We start from the raw sequence: 15,302 nt of genomic DNA on the forward strand, positions 1-15,302 counted from the left end.
GTTTTGCTCCTAATCGAGTCCTTCTCATCAGTTGGAAGCACATGCGGAAGTTGTCCTACGTTACCGCACCACCTCTGTTTCTCCTAACACAAACTATTTTAGTCTTTAATCATGCATCTCTTCATCGGTCCACATTCTCGAGCCAATTACCAAAATGGTAGGTGTGTATGCCTGCGTTTGTGTTTTCCTTGATGTGATTGCTTTGTGTTACCCCTGGCACTTGGGGGAAATTTAAGAAACAATCCGGCGTACATCTCATCATTTTTGCGCGCCGCTCCTGTTGGCCTCCAGGTAATTAGCGCTGGGCCTAGCGGGGGACGCCAGCGTGGGCCTCCATTGCCAGACGTGATAAATATTGACTTAGTCATACTCTTTCTTCTGCAGAGTTAATTAAAGTGTGGACTGTTTATTTTTCTGGGGCTGCCAACTTGAATTTGATGCCCTGTATTAATCAACACCCACCATGCTTTCTGTGTGAATGAGAGCCACCCTCGCCCTCTTCAATAGTAAATAACCAGAAAGAGTGAGAGCGTGCGTATGGTCTTGTTTGTAGCAATAATAGTGAGTTTATGACTTTGCGGATAAAAAATATTAAAATGAAATTTGTATGATCGTGATAAACTTTTGGTCCACGTGATATGAATGAATGATGCTTTGTAAAGCTACTGAGAGAAGGCGACCTTTAGGACCAACGCTAGTGCTTTTTTCCCAGAAGAACAGAAAGATATTACAAGTTTACAAAACGATATTGATGTGCCAATGTTTGATGTGTGGTTGTGTGGGATGCCGGTGCCTATGTCTGACTCTATGTCTGAGTCATTAACTCTACAAATTTGCATTAATATAAAATGAACGGCATCGCTACCTCTGCGCTGCTTTAGGTGCTTTAGTGGAGTTGATGAGGAAGGGCGTTCAAACAAATCTCGAAGCTACTAGACAGCCCAACAAGACGCTTTGTTTCTCCTCAGGACCATTAAACTGCACTTCTTCAGGTCTGTGTTTGTTGTTGCTGGGTAATTGAGTTGCACTGCTGTCATGGTGTGACTCATCAGTGGCTCATTATTCCAGCGGCTGCCAGAGGTAGAGGCAACAACATCAGCTACGTACGAGTGTGGTCATTATAATGGCACCATACCTGGAATGAAACATGGGAAAACATCCCTGGACTATGTCAAAAAGACTCCAGAGTTATAAATGGTGCACCCATGAAAGGCTAAAATATTAATCAAAAATATCATGCTACACCCTCTTTCTTTTTTAGTAAATAATTCACAAGGTCACGTGAATTTCTGATTATTTTTTTTTTTGTCTCAACGATTCAAATAAGTTGTTTATTGTTTAGAAATCTTACCTTATGCAATTAACTTCCAACCCCAATCACTGCTACTAGTTTTAAAGAATAGCAAACACTGGCTGCAGATTTGAACTGCGACTCAGAGAAATTAAAGGAAAGAGTCAGAGGAATAAATATGAGCTACCCAAGTTTTTTCCCAGATAATCTGCTGAAATCCATATAATAATAATTCATTCTGTTTTAAATATTAATGCCACATTAAAATATCTGATACAGAGACTACAAAATTACGGTTCACATCGAAGTAAATGTCACGAAAAAAAAACTTTTATTACCAAGGATATACATATCTTGTACCCTCCGATAAACTTCATAATTTCTCATAAATCAGATTTATGTGATGAATTTCTCTGGAAGCTGGTGGTTGGGCTAATTTTGTTTAAAAAGAGTTCTTCTACACTTGGGTGAGAATGTTTTTTTTTAGGGTTTTTTTTATCTTCTTTTTTAAAATTTTAATTGCTGGGAAACAAAGAGAGGTCAACTTAACTTTTCAGCGTTCATTAAATGCAGGATGGAAAACATAAAAATAGAATTCTCATCAGTGGCGTGGGACCTGGTGTGGCACCATAGGAAAAATCAGTGCTGTCTTTAAGGCATATTTCAATGGAGACTTTATTAGGTATGCCCGTTTAACTGCAAATATCTAATCAACCAATCAAGTAGCAGCAACTCAATGCATTTAGACATGTTGCAACAACACACACACACATTCATACACATTTTTTTTTCTATACTTGTGGAATTATCTACTCTTGTGCAACACTAAACACTAAACAGTTGTAACCACATTGTATTTCTAAGCCCCACTGTCTTCTGCTTCAGTGTGGCCACTGTATTGTTAAGGTGGAGCCACATATTCTAATGCATGTTTATGTAGCAAGGAGGTCTCGCATGTTTTTGTATTCTACGTTAAACTTTCTACTTTTATTTTCTTTTGTTTTGTTTTTTTTACTTCGGTGGTTTTCAGCATCTTCACTCTTCAGTCATTCCACTGATGAAGAATATAAGATGCATTTCAAGCTCTTCAAAACCAGAGGGTAGGCTGTAGTTATGACAGGTGGCAAACTCGCTGAATGAATAAGAAAAATGCATGAATTCACCGTTTAATTTAGATGATGGTTAGAGAACCACTTGTGAGTTTTGAGGTGAAAACCAAATAAGCTTAATTCTTCACCACTGTGACAGATGGTGGAAATAGTTCACTGGCAACATTCTTATGTGTGTCAGCACTTTTCTCCAGCATTGCAAAGAGATGAAAAGGTGCAACAGTACATGCTGTATTCTTCCAATATAGACAATCTATACATAACTTGTGGTAGCGTATTTGAAACAGAGACCAGTTTAATGCAAATAAAATCCGCCTTTCTTTCTCGATGATCCCTTGAGTCGTTATTGGACGTGGTCATTCGGACTTTGAGAATACAATTTAATTAAAATATTTGCTTCCTCGTACAGTCCGTGTTGGTCCAGAGCCAGCCTCCAACTGTTACAGTTTTCATTACAGTACTTCCCTCTGGCCTTTTCTAAATCCCCACCACCGGCTCCCTCATCCCCTTTAGTCATGCGTCATATTCTTCCCTCTGCAGAATGATTCATTTTTCATTTGATCTGGACTCTGAAAAAGGAGCTAAATCCCCCAGAGAGATTGTTGCCTGTACCCTCAGAAAACTCCATTTCACTGGTGGTGGCCATTTCTAAAGCGCTGAAGCCATTTTGCAGCATAGTTAATTGGTACTCTAGATCACAGTTGGGATTAAGTGCTGGATGAGTGATGCCCCCTATCAGGTTTTTTGTCAGAGGCCATCAGCACTTTATTTTCTGACTGTCAATGTGCAGTTATCTTGTTTGATATGGAGGAATGCAGTTCTGCCCCTGGAGTCTATGATTAGACAGCTAGATGCAGAGATAATGGAAGGGAACAAATGAGATTAATGCGAGTTTGCTGGACAAGATGTGTGATTTACACCACACTCTGACTCGTGTCTCGCACATTTTCTGTGCAAACAACAATTCAACACACAAGCCAAATCGCCTTGTTTGCAAAGATACAACAGTGAGGATGAAAAGCAGCTAAAAAAATCTTCAAGAGTAGTGAACGCTGGAAGGGATAACATTTCATGTTTGCCTCTGCAAATGCACCAAATGATATGCAGCCCACGGACACAGTCATAGAATAACACCATCAAACATTCAATCATGCTTGAATGTATTTTTAATATTGAATGTCAGAGCTATGATAAAGAGCGACTGGGATCTCCATTTGTTGCACTGGCTGCCAGGCACTTCAGGTAATTGATGTGAGAGCCTACACAGGGGAAATATCACAACATCTAAAAATCAAAACAAAAGTCCTCCTCTCTTTCTTCTGCTCTTCCAACACATTAATAAAAATAACTCAAACTGAGCTTAAAAATCCACATATTGCGCGCGACTCCACCCAGAAATCATGATCGTCTCACCTCTCCTGTGTGGATCTCTTGCCTCTGGCCATGTTACTCCTGAGACAAGCAGCCAGCCACCTGCAGGATTTCTCCCTTGATCAAGTGCAGGACAGGCCCCTTTGATAGCATTCATCCTCCCACACCCAACCTTCACATTTCACCACTACTGACAGAACCAGATGGCTCAGAATCCCTAGAGAGAGAAAAAGAAGGAGGAGAGGTTCAGAAGAAAAGTGTGGATTGTGTTGTTTGCATTGACCACGGAGCTAAATGAGATAATGAGCATGGTCATTCCAGTAGAAGGGGAGGAACTGGACCCTGGCCAGTCAGGGCACGCTCATTTGTCTGGCATGCACCAGCCCATTAGAGAAAGAGGAAGTGAAATACTATGGTAGGAGAAGCTGTAGAAGTCATACTGCCTTCCCATTAGTGAGACCTGGTGAAGAAGTCTTATTTAGCACTCCATGCTGCTCCTGCTGCTTGCACTCTTTGCACATGGGGCTGCCTTCTCTGTCTGTAGCGATCAAGAACTGTTTATAGGAGTGACAAACAAGGGAGAAACAGGGCAGTGCAAGCATAAGGGAGAGCAGAATTCAAAGAAAAGAGAAAGAAGTCAAACCCTTTCTATCGTCTTCACAGCAGTGGTTCCGTTTAGATGCCTCGGTTCAGATCAAGTGCAAAGATGAAGTCACTTGGCTAAATATCAAACTTTTGATGAGTCTGACATAACCTTAGAAAGTACCCGGCATATTTTACCATCAAACATATGAACCACAGTGGCTCCGTGGTTTGCACTGTTTTCTGGGAGCAAGAACCCCCTAAAACTTACAGTGATAACTTATTTAAGCTGCATAAAAGAGGACTGATAAAGCAAAAAACATTACAGGGACCAAGCACCAAAACAACAACAGTAAAAAATACTTAATCGGGAGAAATTTCAAGCAGCCACACAGAACAGTTGTTTAAATAAAGCTTTAGATAGTACATTACTTTGTGCCTTTTAAAAACAAGACACATACCCTATGGTGTACTGTAATTATATAAATCTTCCCACAAATGTAGCTTTATGCTGTTGCAACATGGACTCCAAGAGCTATAACTGCTCAGTTATATAGAAATGTACTGTGTAAACAACTGGCAATTTAAATGTAACCCTTCCATGAGAGAAAATGTAACGTAGGGCTGAGATGGTTTGTGCTCATAACTGTTAGCCTCACATATGTGGTGGAATTCATCACAGAAGACCCCCAACAATTTGTGGTCTTTCTGTTGGGATGTCATTAAATGCAGGGGTATTCATTATGAATGAAAAGCAAGATAACTGGGTTAACTACCATGGACATGAGTTCAGTTTACTGATTACAGCCAGACTTGCTAAATAAAGAAATCCCTTAAATATGACCTTTCGGACAAGGTGAAATGGGTTTAAAAAAAATCTCAAAAAGCAACGCAACATGCCACAATCGAAGAAAGACACTGACATCTGTCTGTCTGGAAAGGGTTACAAAGCCTCCAGCAAACCACAGTGAGAGTCAATATCCACAAAATAAGAAAATTTGGAACAGTGGTGAACCTTCGCCATAGTGGCTGACCAACCAAAATTACTCCCAGAGTGCAGTGACGACTCATCCAGGAGGTCACAAAAGAACCCAGAACAACATATAAAGAACTGCAAGTCTGAAATTACCCACATTATTAGTAGCAATTTAAGGTAACAGCAGCTTGTCGTTACAGCTAATGATCATATCTAACTTGCTTATAATCATCTGTATTTTACCAATATAGAGTCGTTTGGTTCGAAAATCTTTTTTTTTAGATCTGTGTTGCAGTTTTTGTTTTTGTTTTGTTTTTTTCGCTTTGTACACAAAGAAACTTGAGGCAGAAACTCCACCAACAAGCATTTTGGACATATCAGCATAAATACCCACAATGGCATTGCCTATTCACATGCATTGTTCAGATAAGCTGTAGAAATATAATTATTTTTTAAAGTATTTTAGGATAAAATATTGCCTGAAAATTTTTAGCTCCTTAGACCTTTTCCCCTGCTTCTCAGAGCTCAAAAGCTTGTTCATTATAAAGTAGTGGTTTATTTATAGCATTTCTGATCATGAAGGTTTTGCTTGTGTTTCGTGCTCCATCTGACTTGTTTTGAGTTATTTCACTGCATTCCCACTTCTCAGCAATTGTTATTGCTGCAGTATAATCCAAGTTACTGTATACTAAATCAGAACTACCCCCATATATGCCAGTTTTACCTTGAGAGGAAACACAGCATATCCTCATTAGTAGTGCACCTTCAACTGTTTCCTCAATCTCACAGAGTTAACAGGGGCATAGGAAGGGTGATTAGACTAAGCTTTCTTGGAGGATTGGTGGTGTCTCACTCTGTGACCTCGAAGCGAGGACGATACCACAATGTAGACATGGAAACAGACTGTGGGATCAACCGAAACAGACAAGAAGGGAGGAGAGCGAGGTAAAGAGAGAGGAGGAGGGGGGAATGGTAAATAGAGGAATCAAGAGCTGTTTGAGCAAGTTATAGGCTAGCATGCGTAGGTCATCTGCTTGCTCTTTCAGCTTGCTTGCAAACACCCCAAGAAATGATAGGCAAATGGGAAATAAAGAGACAGGAGAGGGAGGAGTGATGGGATGGGGTGTATGTGGGTGACAAGCTGCCACAGGGAAAGAAGAACAGGGTTTCAGCAATGCTCTGTAGGGTGAGAGGCCTCGTCTAACACTGCAGCAGCGATATGAGAGCTGACAGGTCGAGGGGGAGAAATAAGAATGAAAATAAGGAGGGAAGGATTCCTGCTGAGGATGAGTCCAACAACTCTGACATGACACTTCCAAAAGCTAATTTAGCACCGCTGAGAGATGATGTGTCGGGCTTTCTGCACCTCACTGTGCTGATTCATATGGAGACACTGATGTAATTACACTTCCATACAGGACAGCTCAAAGCCTGCAGCACGATTTTTTTTCTCTTTTTTTTTTGGAATTGGTGTAATCCTTTGTGTTGAAAGGTTTTTAAACATAGCCCTGTCAACGCTGAATTTCACACTTGATTATTCTTTGGTCAGAACACGTTGTGGATATTTTGCATCGACTGCTGATGCTCTGATGACAAAGTCTTAGTTCTCCAAGTTTGTTTGTCCTCCGCAACTTGTGCAGAATCCCAAATGTGGCAATACATCATGAACGGATCATAAATTAGGGGCATTTGTTAATCAGCCCCTTCACCAAAGTGAGACACCTCCTTCTGGACATTGTGTGTTCTCATTTCTCTTTCCCTCTCCTTCTGATTTTATCACTCTTCCTCTTCCTTTGCTATCTCTCACCATCATCTTGAATGTGCGGCTTGTTCCTGGGGGAGGCAGGCGGCAGGATGTGGGGTAATGAATCGGACCACAGGGGTCACATCGCCACTGACACCTTTTCTCATGTGTGGTAATGAGCTGAGGTCAGTGGAGTGGAAGCACTGGGCAAAAAACAGGAGAAACAACATCGCTCTGTAGTGTTGTGAACCTCATTAACTCGGCTTCAACCTCAGATACAACCCCGGCTTTTATACACATGCCTAACTGAAGGTGAGGATGATTGAGGCCTCTTTAATTACTGCAGCTATTAGTGGTCTGCATAGAGCTGGCCTGCTTGTGTTGTTTAATCATGACATGCACAGTGGACTTTGGCCATCAAAAATCCTTAACAAGTAGATTCGGTTTCAATTATATTTATTTATTTTTATTTATGATTGATTTTGGTTTCACTTTCCATATTCCTGAGTTTTGTGAAGCAAAACTTAAACTGAAGATCTTATCAGAACTGCATCTGTCCGTGTCCACTGTGGATCGAGTGACTCACTTCCCAACCGTTCCAATAGAGCTCTGATTTATTACTTTTGATTGATTTATTGATTAGATGCATCACACTGTGCATTTGAACTGAGAATCAAATTAGCAAGACAAAGCTGTAATGAACTGAAACACACCTCTCTCACAGATCAGAACTAGCTGACCTGATGAGAAGAGAGCTCCCCACACTACACATGGCTTTCGGAGCTGTTGCGTGCAAACCGCGGATCGCTGACGCTTGGATTTTATGAAGAGTTTTGAGGGAGCGCGCACTGGTGTCGTTTTCCCCCTGAATCCATCCCCCATTTCTCATATAATACTCATCTTGGACGTGCTTTCAAGGTGAAAAAACAACAACAACAAGCGTGTTGAATTTTTGGATGCAAACATAACTGATCAGCTCTATGATCCGTAATTACCCACAATGGAAATAACAGTATCAACATAGATGAGCCCAGTCTATTTCTCAATTTATGCTCTCTCCTCTGGCCTTGCTTTGTGCTACATTTCAATGCAGGCACCAGTCTCAGTGATTTACATAACATTTTATTATGCTATGACGGTGCTGTGCTGTGGTATATACTATTGTTCTTCAAAATATTAGAAAACATAGTAGAAGTATAATTTTTAGATAAGCTTTTGTTTGTTTTATTTTTTCAGTTTTATATACGACAATATTGAATGGTATTGGGCTAACAATGTTTTTTATATACAGCTTATTTATTTTTAATAGACTATCTCTGTAAGTCTGGAGGGATCCAGGGCTTAAAGTTTAGCGGCTTATAAAATTTTCAAATATGTATTTGAATATATTAATACATTTGAGATGCACCTGATTACTGAGCAATTTGACCCACTGGATCTCCTTCATCAAGACTCTTGATTTCTGTTATTAAACCTATGACATTTGCTCCTCTAATCCTCTCTTTATGGTGGAAGCCAGTATTAGTTACACTGAATCTGAAACACTGTACAATAATTTAAAATAACAACACTCAAAAGAGTTAGGAAATATGTTGCTGCAGATGTATTTGTTATTCTAGTTGGTTTATAGATGAGAGGATAAAGGTAAGCTGCATAAAGAATATTGAGGAACTCTGATGAGTCATCAGAGGAATAAATCTTAAATGAAGTATTAAGAATAAAAAAAGTTTAAAAAAAGGATTTCCTAAGTTTGCAAATTGCTTCTTTGTACGCCTCCATACCTTTCTTTACCTTAAATGTCTATCTGTCACTGATAGAAAATGTTATTATACCACCCATCTACAGTATGAAAAGTGGCTTAGAGAACACGGGAGACCATATTTTTCACGGCTTTTTTTCCCCTCCTCAAGCTTCACATTTCTTCACAGATGGAGTTAAATTATGCAGCACAAACTGTCTATAATGTTCACAGAGTGAGGGGGTGTACGGATCTCTCTCTCTTTCATTTGTGATGGGAGAGCAATTCACACTTTGCAGCTGGGCAAGAAAATCATCTTGGAGACGTATTTGGCACAGTGATAAACTAAATACACTATCGACTGTAAAAGAATAAAACATTTCTTTTTTTAAAACTTTAACCTCTGCTCATTTCCGCATCTCGCTGTTTTCAAAATTAGCTGATTTTTGGGGGGCTTGATGATATTGTACACTTCCTCATTTCAAAAATAGAGACACAGAACAGAAACAGCTGAGGATCCACACTCTGTACATTTGAAATTTAAACCACTTTGATATGGATTTCTATCAGATGCTCATATTCCACAGTTTTCTCTCCTTTCAGCAAAGCCTTGCCAGAGGACAGGACAAAGGGTGTTATGCAGCTCAGATAGCCTCTGAAAAAGCGTGTGAAGGTTTCACACTGCAGAAAAGTTGAAGAACAATTGCACCAAGACAGACCGATTATCTCCTAAATGTCATGTTTCCCTGAATGAGTCACAGCGGTGACTTTCTCCCTGTGATGTCAACTGATAACGGCTGGCAAAACCTCACCCTGGAGCACATTTGCATTCTAATAAGCTACAAACTTCCAGTTCTCCATTCTGGTCCTTTTTTTTCTTCTTTCATACTTTTTTCCAGACAGAAAACAAATTGCATTTCAGTCGAGACAGAGAGGTGATAATCTCAGCATTCGGAACGAGTAGTCCACTCTGAGGAGCTGATGTTTTATTTCATACTTCACTAGTGGCTTTCAGCTGTATACAAACCTCCGTGCTCCACACAGCTCAACACTCGCAGTATTCCACATTGCCAGTAATGAAGTGTCTTGCCATGTGAGAGCCCACACAGACGCACACAAAAATGATTGAATTGTCCAATCAGTTTATTTCACCATTTCTCAAACTTACAGTGGGGTCTGAAAGTCTAAGGCATGAGTATTGCCAGGTGATTTAACATGAATGTAACAGTGTTAGATAATGGTTTAAAAATAAAGTAAAGTAGAAATCCGACCGAGGCCCAGAAAAAGTGGAGGGCTGTGCAGAAAGAGAGAGAGCATGACCTAAAACAGCAGGTTTCTGCAACCTTATTCACCCCCACCTTTCAGAGGTGTAGCGGCTTCTGATGACTCACCCAAGATGTTGCCAGAATAAACTGGGGCAACAAGATGAAGAAGTGGTCCAAAAAGACAATGCAATGACAGTTGATTTCAGGTCATAGCATCATCTTTTCCAACCCAATGTCCCTAGATGGACTAAGAAAAGGCAAGGAAATGTTCTACCCTTTATTCAACAACTAACTCATTCAACTGGAAAGAGTTGAGCTCCCACATTAGTATCCACTTGCTCAGGCATATCTATTCAGGAGGCTATCAAAACTTCTGGGGAATAAATTAAGGCCTTAACCTCCTCAAAAGCTTTCTGACAAACAGGTGTTCACTGAAACTCATTTTTGGAGCTGAAAGCACTTGTAAGAGGTGCAGCTACAGTAGAGAATTTCCTACAGAACTTTCCATTCTCAGTGACTTTGGCAAATTCACACATGGCCAGATTCACTATGGGTCAAGCTGACCATATGTGTTGCTGTAGATCTCATAACTTTGCAAAAATGACTTCACGGTTGAAACTTCTGTGAAGAAAACCTCAACACGGGTATGAAGGAACTTCAGTATCATGTTCCAGCATGTGTTTTCTTGCTGTTAGGTGACAGAGCGAAACCGCTGTGCCAACCCTTGGACCAGCCCCCATTTGAAATTAATTTCTCTGGCAAAAGTGAATTTCACACACACATACAAAAGATTTAACTGCCCCCGTCAGTTTATCTAACAGTTACTTAAAAAAAACTAAGGCATCAGCAGTGCAAACTGTATAAGGATGATTGAAAATGTAAGTGTTGACTAAATGTGAAAAAAACCAAAAACTTTCTCACAAACCCCGGGGACCATAGGAAAGTGGAAGGCTGCCCAGAAAATGTCAGAGGCCTAATTCCAATCCACCCTCCAATATCAAGTCTGTATCGATGCAAGTTTAATAACTACACTCTCATAAAGGTGCAGCGCCAGTTTTTTTTGTCTTGAATGGAGGAAAAAGATCACACATCAAACAAAAGATGAAAAAAAGGTTTAAGACTAAAGAATTTGAAGAAAATGGAAAGAATGAAATGGAGGCACATCAGGGAACAATAGTTGATCTCGAATGCAACAGAATCAGATGTTTTAAAAATAATAATAGATTCATGATAATTACTAGATTAATTTAACATAATAGCTTTTTTTACATGTGGTTAGCACTGCTGCCTCACAGCATGAAGGTCCTGGGTTTGAATCCACCATCTGGCCAAGACATTTCTGTGGACATTTCACAGTCCAAAGACATTTAGACTGTTTTTGAGGTTAGGTTAACTGGTAATTCTACAGTGGCTGTAGATGTGAGTGTGAGTGTGAATGGTGGTCTGTCTCTCTGTGTTAGCCCTGCAACAGGCTGGCAAACTGTTCAGCGTACCCCACCTCTCACACTAAGTCAGCTTCAATAGACTCCAGCGCTATAACAGCCCCAAAATGAATGGATTACTCTTAATACATATGTATTTCATAGCAGCATATATTGCTGATGATTCGGAAGGCGTGGGAACGTGAAAAGTGTTGAATCAGAGTTGCCTAAAAATGTACTTTGTAACCTTAACCAGTCTCACCTTTCAAGTGCAGCTGCTATTCTGATGACCCAGCCAGGCTGTTGTCCAAAAAAAAAGAGAGAAAGGCAGAGCCGGAAGTCAGGAAGGTGAGCCTTCACACCTGCCAAAAACAACAACAACAAAAACAAAAGAGAACTGTTGCTATGCATTGTTAACTATCTGCATGATTTAGCATATCGAAGCAGTCAGGCTCATTGTGCTCAATGATGATGATGTGTCCTCAGCAGGGTGTCCTAAAGGTGGGAATTAAAAAGTACACATGGAAATAATGACAACTGCTGGCACCTGTTAGATGTAACAGGGGGAACAAAAGGTTTGTGAACAGAGTGTTAAGCTGTGGTTCACTTATCTACCAGACTAGTTATTGTGTATGGATTTTCATGAAAACTCCACAAATTCCAGTTGACAGTCTCGTCTGATTTATGACTCATAGACAGGCATGCAATGCCAGCACAAACTAAGAAAAGATCACTTTCCTGTCCTCAAATTATTATGACACATGCCCTCTTCCATCTGATCTCCAGTCTATAATACATGATTCGATTATGTCCTCAAAAATCATAGAGAACGATGTATACAGCACTGAGCCATGGTGACTGCAGAACCACCGGGGTGACTTATAATGATTTAAAAAACATCAATCCAATCCAAGCGATAAATCCAACTTGAGACAGCAGTTACAAAGACAAATGTCAAAACGATTTTAAATGTAATGTTGAACAACAGAATGCCTGAAAATGAGGATAAAGTGTTGCATGTGCAGCTTTTCATTTAATGCAGTGAGGTAGCTTTTCAGCTTCTGCACATTAACTGTTCAGCTTTATGTTTTTACTCATATATAGCATGACTAGCCATTGTCCATTTGGATCAACCATCACCTTATTTTATTTTTATTGGATGACTGCACAAGTCAACCATTAGTAGGGCTTTAATAAATGATGAAAAAATGTTTGAATGTGTAAAAGTAATGATAATAAAGTAAAACTAAATTGTGGATCAGGCAGATAAAGACCGCATTTAAAGTAAATCTTGGGTGGAGAAAAGAGAGAAGGTCAAACTTTAAGGCAGGGGTGTCAAACTCAAATACACAGTGGGCCAAAATTCAAAACTGGAACAAAGTCGCGGGCCAACATTAATATTTATTGAAAAAAAATCTTCCTCCAGATATAAGAATGAATCTTTTCTTATGGACTCAAACAAGTTTTGCTGAAAAACTGAATATGGAACAAGCAAAGCTTAATACTAAACAATATATATATTAGCTGTATAATACCAGTAGGCCAGCATTAATAGTAATTTGGTATGGCTTCGCGGGCCAAATGTAATTAGGCTGCGGGCCAAATTTGGCCCGCGGGCCAGAGTTTGACACCTATGCTTTAAGGTATCATTTAAGGGATGAAATGAATTTGGACAATGTAACAAATGACAGTATCCTAGTTATATACAGAAGTCCTGAGCCACTCATCGTTTCTGTATATTTTGCTTGCACACTTTCTTGGAGTTTTTAAAAAATGGTCTTGAGCAATCGTACTCTGAAGGTGTTTTAGAATTTTTCTTTTGGACAGAAGTTGCAGGCCCAAAATCTGCTCCATGAAAGTCATGCAGTATTTTAAAAACAATCCAGTAAAGATTAGACACAGTTCCTGAGAGATGCATCTGGCCCTTCAGTTGATCAATTTATGTTTCTTTACAGCCTCATCAGAAAAGACTTCAATGGAAGGGTGACTGTAAAGAACCGGTTCGTAAAATTTCGGAGTGATGAATGTAAATTTAAATTTTTTTGTGGCTGTGAGGTGAGAGGTGAGCAGTGAAGGCTCTGTATGGTTTCACATTGTTTTTCAGAAAGTGTTGTTGGGGATCTTTCAAAATTGAATTGTGAATGCAGAAACATACTGTCAGATTTGATCCACATTCGCAAAGGCTTAATTTTTCAGCATGACAATGATCCCAAACAGACTGCCAATGCAGTAAAAGCACACTTGGTTTTAGAAACAAACAATGGAAAACTATTAATCGCCTTCAGAGCCTGGACCATAACATTACTGAAGCAGTGTGGGATCTCATGACCAAGAATGGAATGGAATGTCTTCAAGAAGCCTGGAGAACTACTAAAAGAAATTCCAAGAAAGCTTGCTGGAGAGAGTCCAGGCTGTGTTAAAGAATAAAGGTGGTCTTACCAAATATTGTCTTTCAAGCTGTTTAGAGTTATATAAACTCTTCTTTTGCATTTGAAGAACATATTTCCATGTATGCTTGCCCATATTTAAATACATCACTTTTGATTTTCATAGAAAAACGTAAAGAAATGAGGGTTCAAGACTTTTGAGCAGTAGTGTATATTAACCTTTAAAAAACATTTTGGTGCCTAAATATCACAAAATGCCCTGTAATTGCATTTATTTGTGGAGGAACATCTTTTAACATCATAAAAGCAGCTCAATGAGTCAGGATGATCCAATTTGAATCTGGAACTTGCCCACATCGATTCGTCTTAAAATGAATACAATTTTAACCTAATCATGTACCCCTAATTGCCTTGGACACATATTTTTAATTGCCCAAGTTGAACTCAACTCATTTCTTTGAAGAGTTAAACTATTGCTGACTGATGCATTTTTGTCCCTGTGTTGGGTGTGCCACATAATTGTAACACTCATGGGAGCTTGCAATGCATTGACAAATGTCTTTTGTCTCTCAGTTATGCAAGCCTGTTATTAGTGATTTAATGGAATTTAACATTTTTCAGTCATTGTAAACTAATTACAGGTGTGATTGATTGCTCCCTCCAACTGGTGTGATGCCTACACAGTGAAGCTCTGATGCATTTTGTAAACAAAACCAAAACTGCAAGCCAATTTCAAAAGACAACTCGAGCTGTCATCACCGTCTAAAGATATCTTCCAATCTCTTTTGTAACAGTCTGTTATCACCTGTGATCTCAGCTGTGACTATTTTATTGCCGCCAACACTGCTGATGAACCATTGCCCTGCATGCATTTTGCTTCTCTTCCACTACCACCTCCACCCCCACCTACGGACTCCTGGGGCCTCGTCAGCAATTTGCATTGATCACTCCCCGCGCTCTCATTTGCTGCCCTGTGTGCTCTGCAAGGAGCGATGAGTTGGAGAGCCTTGATGCCCACATGAACCACATGTCAAGCAGCTATTTTCAGTCAGCGTGAAGCTTTAAAAGGCGAGTCATCTGATGATTGTGTGCCCCTTCATGTCGTCATTTAATATCTTTTTTAAGCACCAGTGTATATGTTGAGGCTAACAACACATTTCTCCTCCTGGGTTTTGTCTCCAAACACTGATTAGCAGTACAAATGGGATCTCGCACACTGCTGGATTTAAATTTAGCTCTCTTCGAAGACATTTGTCTGTGAGCAGCAACTGCAAGTGAGAAGTTTTACCCCAGTTCACGTTACCATTAATGTAATTAAAGCGATGCCATGTAGAACTGTAATTACTGCACAAACTCAACATTGATGTTTCATCAGGCTTATTGTTTGCAAGATCAAGGTGCGTTTAAAGACAGTCTGA

General features: G+C 39.8%; 1 long non-coding RNA gene across 1 annotated transcript; it reads right to left on the reverse strand.

Annotated features, from left to right (window-relative positions):
* Positions 1-3,559: 3,559 nt before the first annotated feature.
* On the reverse strand, positions 3,560-11,857 carry LOC112847858 (uncharacterized). Its single transcript, XR_003221688.1, has 3 exons — positions 11,760-11,857; positions 3,814-3,988; positions 3,560-3,659 (listed from the first exon to the last, which is right to left on the reverse strand). It is a non-coding gene; the product is annotated as an uncharacterized LOC112847858 (long non-coding RNA).
* Between the last annotated feature and the right edge of the window lie 3,445 nt (positions 11,858-15,302).

This window comes from Oreochromis niloticus, linkage group LG9 (assembly GCF_001858045.2).
Source record: "Oreochromis niloticus isolate F11D_XX linkage group LG9, O_niloticus_UMD_NMBU, whole genome shotgun sequence".
Taxonomy (NCBI): Eukaryota; Metazoa; Chordata; class Actinopteri; order Cichliformes; family Cichlidae; genus Oreochromis; species Oreochromis niloticus.